Below are 6,249 nucleotides of genomic sequence, written 5' to 3'. Positions count from 1 at the left end.
TAATGCACCCCCCATGGTCCTCCACATAATTTAATGCACTCTCCATGGTCTTCCATAGAATATAATGCACTCTCTATGGTCCTCCATAGAATATAATGCACGCTCTATGGTCCTCAATAGAATATAATGCACTCCCCATGGTCATACAGAGTCTATTATGGCCACTAGGGTTGAGCGACTTTCATTTTTTTAAGATCGAGTAGGGTTTTGGGAAACCCGATTTTGTCCAGAGTCGAGTCGAGTGCATTCGGCCGATTATCGCTAAAAGTCGGGGATCGACCGAAACACGAAACCCAATGCAAGTCAATGGGGAAGCATAGTCGGCAGTGAGTGGAGGCCAGGAAAACACCTACAGTGGCCATTTTAATGCCAAAAACATCCATTCTTGTTTCTGAAGCTTGCCAATCGTAATTAACTTTATAATAATAGTTGGGCATAGGGAATTGGGGGTCATTTGGCAAAAGTTGTGGGGGGAGTAGGGCTGGCTCAAGTTTTTCGTGGGCCCAGGAAATGCGGACTACGTCACGGCGGTGTTGCAGGGAAAGGTAAGTATTTAAACGTTGCAAGTGCTGTGATCCTGAGCAAGCAGGGGGGGGCCCACTCGTTCGCATTGGCACTGGCACAGGGCCCCTCAAAGTACGGCGGTGTGTTTGCATGGCGGGGGCGCCTCCCACCAGCAGCGACACTTTTGCGTACTCTGAGGGGCCCTGTGCCAGTGACGTCGCCAACGAGTATGCCCCCCCACCTGATGAAGGAACCTGCACTTTCATCTGCACCTTCCTCTTTGTCCCTGTGTAAGGTGGTATAACATGCGGGAAGGGGAACCTTACTTTCAGCAGGGTCAGATTCTGGCTGTGTAGAGTACAAGGGGAATGTAGTGGTCTAGGTCAATGTACCAGCAGACTCATTTAGCAGTGGCTGGGCAATGGGCAGGATGAGGAGGAAACAGATATAGGGCCAAAGAATAAAGTAGGCTAAATGCAGTTCAAAATTGGTAACAGGACTAAACAGGCGGCATTGCTTTGTTCAGTGGAGTAGCAAACCCAAGAGCAGCAGACACTGTTTCAAGGGCCTAACCACACTAGTAGGCCAAATGCAGTTTAATATCTGATAGTATAGGGCGAAAGGCAGAATGTGGAAGCTCAGCTTTGTTCAGTTGAGGACAACACCAGGGAGGGGCAGAAGCCGTTAGTAGGCCCTAACCACCATTTTGTTTTTTCAAAACCACTTAATGAGAGCCGGAAGGTTGAAGCTCAGCTTTATTTAGTTGAGGACAACACCAGGCAGGGGCACACAGACAGACACCTTTAGTAGGCCGGAAAAGCCTATTGCATTTTTTAAAATGGTAATTTGGAGCAGAAGGTTGAAGCTCAGCTTTATTTAGTTGTGGGCAACACCAGGGAGGGGCAGAAGCCGTTAGTAGGCCCTATCCACCATTTTGTTTTTTCAAAACCACTTAATGAGAGCCGGAAGGTTGAAGCTCAGCTTTATTTAGTTGAGGGCAACACCAGGGAGGGGCAGAAGCCGTTAGTAGGCCCTAACCACCATTTTGTTTAAAAACAGCAGTTAATCAGAGCCGGAAGGTAGAAGCTCAGCTTTATTCAGTTGAGGGCAACACCAGGGAGGGGCAGAAGCCGTTAGTAGGCCCTAACCACCATTTTGTTTTTTAAAAAACACTTAATGAGAGCCAGAAGGTTGAAGCTCAGCTTTATTCAGTTGAGGGCAACACCAGGGAGGGGCAGAAGCCGTTAGTAGGCCCTAACCACCATTTTGTTTTTTAAAAAACACTTAATGAGAGCCGGAAGGTTGAAGCTCAGCTTTATTTAGTTGAGGGCAACACCAGGGAGGGGCAGAAGCCGTTAGTAGGCCCTAACCACCATTTTGTTTTTTAAAAAACACTTAATGAGAGCCGGAAGGTTGAAGCTCAGCTTTATTTAGTTGAGGGCAACACCAGGGAGGGGCAGAAGCCGTTAGTAGGCCCTATCCACCATTTTGTTTTTTCAAAACCACTTAATGAGAGCCGGAAGGTTGAAGCTCAGCTTTATTTAGTTGAGGGCAACACCAGGGAGGGGCAGAAGCCGTTAGTAGGCCCTATCCACCATTTTGTTTTTTCAAAACCACTTAATGAGAGCCGGAAGGTTGAAGCTCAGCTTTATTTAGTTGAGGACAACACCAGGCAGGGGCACACAGACAGACACCTTTAGTAGGCCGGAAAAGCCTATTGCATTTTTTAAAATGGTAATTTGGAACAGAAGGTTGAAGCTCAGCTTTATTTAGTTGAGGGCAACACCAGGGAGGGGCAGAAGCCGTTAGTAGGCCCTAACCACCATTTTGTTTAAAAACAGCAGTTAATCAGAGCCGGAAGGTAGAAGCTCAGCTTTATTCAGTTGAGGGCAACACCAGGGAGGGGCAGAAGCCGTTAGTAGGCCCTAACCACCATTTTGTTTAAAAACAGCAGTTAATCAGAGCCGGAAGGTAGAAGCTCAGCTTTATTCAGTTGAGGGCAACACCAGGGAGGGGCAGAAGCCGTTAGTAGGCCCTAACCACCATTTTGTTTAAAAACAGCAGTTAATCAGAGCCGGAAGGTAGAAGCTCAGCTTTATTCAGTTGAGGGCAACACCAGGGAGGGGCAGAAGCCGTTAGTAGGCCCTAACCACCATTTTGTTTTTTAAAAAACACTTAATGAGAGCCAGAAGGTTGAAGCTCAGCTTTATTCAGTTGAGGGCAACACCAGGGAGGGGCAGAAGCCGTTAGTAGGCCCTAACCACCATTTTGTTTTTTAAAAAACACTTAATGAGAGCCGGAAGGTTGAAGCTCAGCTTTATTTAGTTGAGGGCAACACCAGGGAGGGGCAGAAGCCGTTAGTAGGCCCTAACCACCATTTTGTTTTTTAAAAAACACTTAATGAGAGCCGGAAGGTTGAAGCTCAGCTTTATTTAGTTGAGGGCAACACCAGGGAGGGGCAGAAGCCGTTAGTAGGCCCTATCCACCATTTTGTTTTTTCAAAACCACTTAATGAGAGCCGGAAGGTTGAAGCTCAGCTTTATTTAGTTGAGGGCAACACCAGGGAGGGGCAGAAGCCGTTAGTAGGCCCTATCCACCATTTTGTTTTTTCAAAACCACTTAATGAGAGCCGGAAGGTTGAAGCTCAGCTTTATTTAGTTGAGGACAACACCAGGCAGGGGCACACAGACAGACACCTTTAGTAGGCCGGAAAAGCCTATTGCATTTTTTAAAATGGTAATTTGGAACAGAAGGTTGAAGCTCAGCTTTATTTAGTTGAGGGCAACACCAGGGAGGGGCAGAAGCCGTTAGTAGGCCCTAACCACCATTTTGTTTAAAAACAGCAGTTAATCAGAGCCGGAAGGTAGAAGCTCAGCTTTATTCAGTTGAGGGCAACACCAGGGAGGGGCAGAAGCCGTTAGTAGGCCCTAACCACCATTTTGTTTAAAAACAGCAGTTAATCAGAGCCGGAAGGTAGAAGCTCAGCTTTATTCAGTTGAGGGCAACACCAGGGAGGGGCAGAAGCCGTTAGTAGGCCCTAACCACCATTTTGTTTTTTAAAAAACACTTAATGAGAGCCAGAAGGTTGAAGCTCAGCTTTATTCAGTTGAGGGCAACACCAGGGAGGGGCAGAAGCCGTTAGTAGGCCCTAACCACCATTTTGTTTTTTAAAAAACACTTAATGAGAGCCGGAAGGTTGAAGCTCAGCTTTATTTAGTTGAGGGCAACACCAGGGAGGGGCAGAAGCCGTTAGTAGGCCCTAACCACCATTTTGTTTTTTAAAAAACACTTAATGAGAGCCGGAAGGTTGAAGCTCAGCTTTATTTAGTTGAGGGCAACACCAGGGAGGGGCAGAAGCCGTTAGTAGGCCCTATCCACCATTTTGTTTTTTCAAAACCACTTAATGAGAGCCGGAAGGTTGAAGCTCAGCTTTATTTAATTGAGGGCAACACCAGGGAGGGGCAGAAGCCGTTAGTAGGCCCTATCCACCATTTTGTTTTTTCAAAACCACTTAATGAGAGCCGGAAGGTTGAAGCTCAGCTTTATTTAGTTGAGGACAACACCAGGCAGGGGCACACAGACAGACACCTTTAGTAGGCCGGAAAAGCCTATTGCATTTTTTAAAATGGTAATTTGGAACAGAAGGTTGAAGCTCAGCTTTATTTAGTTGAGGGCAACACCAGGGAGGGGCAGAAGCCGTTAGTAGGCCCTAACCACCATTTTGTTTAAAAACAGCAGTTAATCAGAGCCGGAAGGTAGAAGCTCAGCTTTATTCAGTTGAGGGCAACACCAGGGAGGGGCAGAAGCCGTTAGTAGGCCCTAACCACCATTTTGTTTTTTAAAAAACACTTAATGAGAGCCAGAAGGTTGAAGCTCAGCTTTATTCAGTTGAGGGCAACACCAGGGAGGGGCAGAAGCCGTTAGTAGGCCCTAACCACCATTTTGTTTTTTAAAAAACACTTAATGAGAGCCGGAAGGTTGAAGCTCAGCTTTATTTAGTTGAGGGCAACACCAGGGAGGGGCAGAAGCCGTTAGTAGGCCCTAACCACCATTTTGTTTTTTAAAAAACACTTAATGAGAGCCGGAAGGTTGAAGCTCAGCTTTATTTAGTTGAGGGCAACACCAGGGAGGGGCAGAAGCCGTTAGTAGGCCCTATCCACCATTTTGTTTTTTCAAAACCACTTAATGAGAGCCGGAAGGTTGAAGCTCAGCTTTATTTAGTTGAGGGCAACACCAGGGAGGGGCAGAAGCCGTTAGTAGGCCCTATCCACCATTTTGTTTTTTCAAAACCACTTAATGAGAGCCGGAAGGTTGAAGCTCAGCTTTATTTAGTTGAGGACAACACCAGGCAGGGGCACACAGACAGACACCTTTAGTAGGCCGGAAAAGCCTATTGCATTTTTTAAAATGGTAATTTGGAACAGAAGGTTGAAGCTCAGCTTTATTTAGTTGAGGGCAACACCAGGGAGGGGCAGAAGCCGTTAGTAGGCCCTAACCACCATTTTGTTTAAAAACAGCAGTTAATCAGAGCCGGAAGGTAGAAGCTCAGCTTTATTCAGTTGAGGGCAACACCAGGGAGGGGCAGAAGCCGTTAGTAGGCCCTAACCACCATTTTGTTTAAAAACAGCAGTTAATCAGAGCCGGAAGGTAGAAGCTCAGCTTTATTCAGTTGAGGGCAACACCAGGGAGGGGCAGAAGCCGTTAGTAGGCCCTAACCACCATTTTGTTTTTTAAAAAACACTTAATGAGAGCCAGAAGGTTGAAGCTCAGCTTTATTCAGTTGAGGGCAACACCAGGGAGGGGCAGAAGCCGTTAGTAGGCCCTAACCACCATTTTGTTTTTTAAAAAACACTTAATGAGAGCCGGAAGGTTGAAGCTCAGCTTTATTTAGTTGAGGGCAACACCAGGGAGGGGCAGAAGCCGTTAGTAGGCCCTAACCACCATTTTGTTTTTTAAAAAACACTTAATGAGAGCCGGAAGGTTGAAGCTCAGCTTTATTTAGTTGAGGGCAACACCAGGGAGGGGCAGAAGCCGTTAGTAGGCCCTATCCACCATTTTGTTTTTTCAAAACCACTTAATGAGAGCCGGAAGGTTGAAGCTCAGCTTTATTTAGTTGAGGGCAACACCAGGGAGGGGCAGAAGCCGTTAGTAGGCCCTATCCACCATTTTGTTTTTTCAAAACCACTTAATGAGAGCCGGAAGGTTGAAGCTCAGCTTTATTTAGTTGAGGACAACACCAGGCAGGGGCACACAGACAGACACCTTTAGTAGGCCGGAAAAGCCTATTGCATTTTTTAAAATGGTAATTTGGAACAGAAGGTTGAAGCTCAGCTTTATTTAGTTGAGGGCAACACCAGGGAGGGGCAGAAGCCGTTAGTAGGCCGTAACCAAAGTTGAAGGCCAAATGCAGTTTAATTTCTGATACTATAGGCCGAAAGCCAGAAGGTGGAAGCTCCGATTTAGACAGTGGAGGACAATTTGAATTATGGACTGCAGACATACTTAGTAGGCTGTCCCCTGTGGACCATGCATCCAACACATTAACCCATTGCGCCGTAATGGACACGTAATCTTCCGTGGCCATGCCTACAGGTCCATGCGTCTGTTGTCAGGTGCACCTTTGTACTCACAGATTGCCAGAGTGCATGGACAATGCGGTCTTCTACAAGCTGGTGGAGGGTTGGGATGGCTTTTCTCGCAAAAGAAGTGTCGACTGGTTAGCTTGTAGCGTGGTACAGCGTAGTC

This window comes from Ranitomeya variabilis, chromosome 5, assembly GCF_051348905.1.
Source record: "Ranitomeya variabilis isolate aRanVar5 chromosome 5, aRanVar5.hap1, whole genome shotgun sequence".
In the NCBI taxonomy this organism is placed as follows: Eukaryota; Metazoa; Chordata; class Amphibia; order Anura; family Dendrobatidae; genus Ranitomeya; species Ranitomeya variabilis.
The sequence above is the reverse complement of the archived record's forward strand: the minus strand, read 5'-3'. Positions refer to the sequence as shown.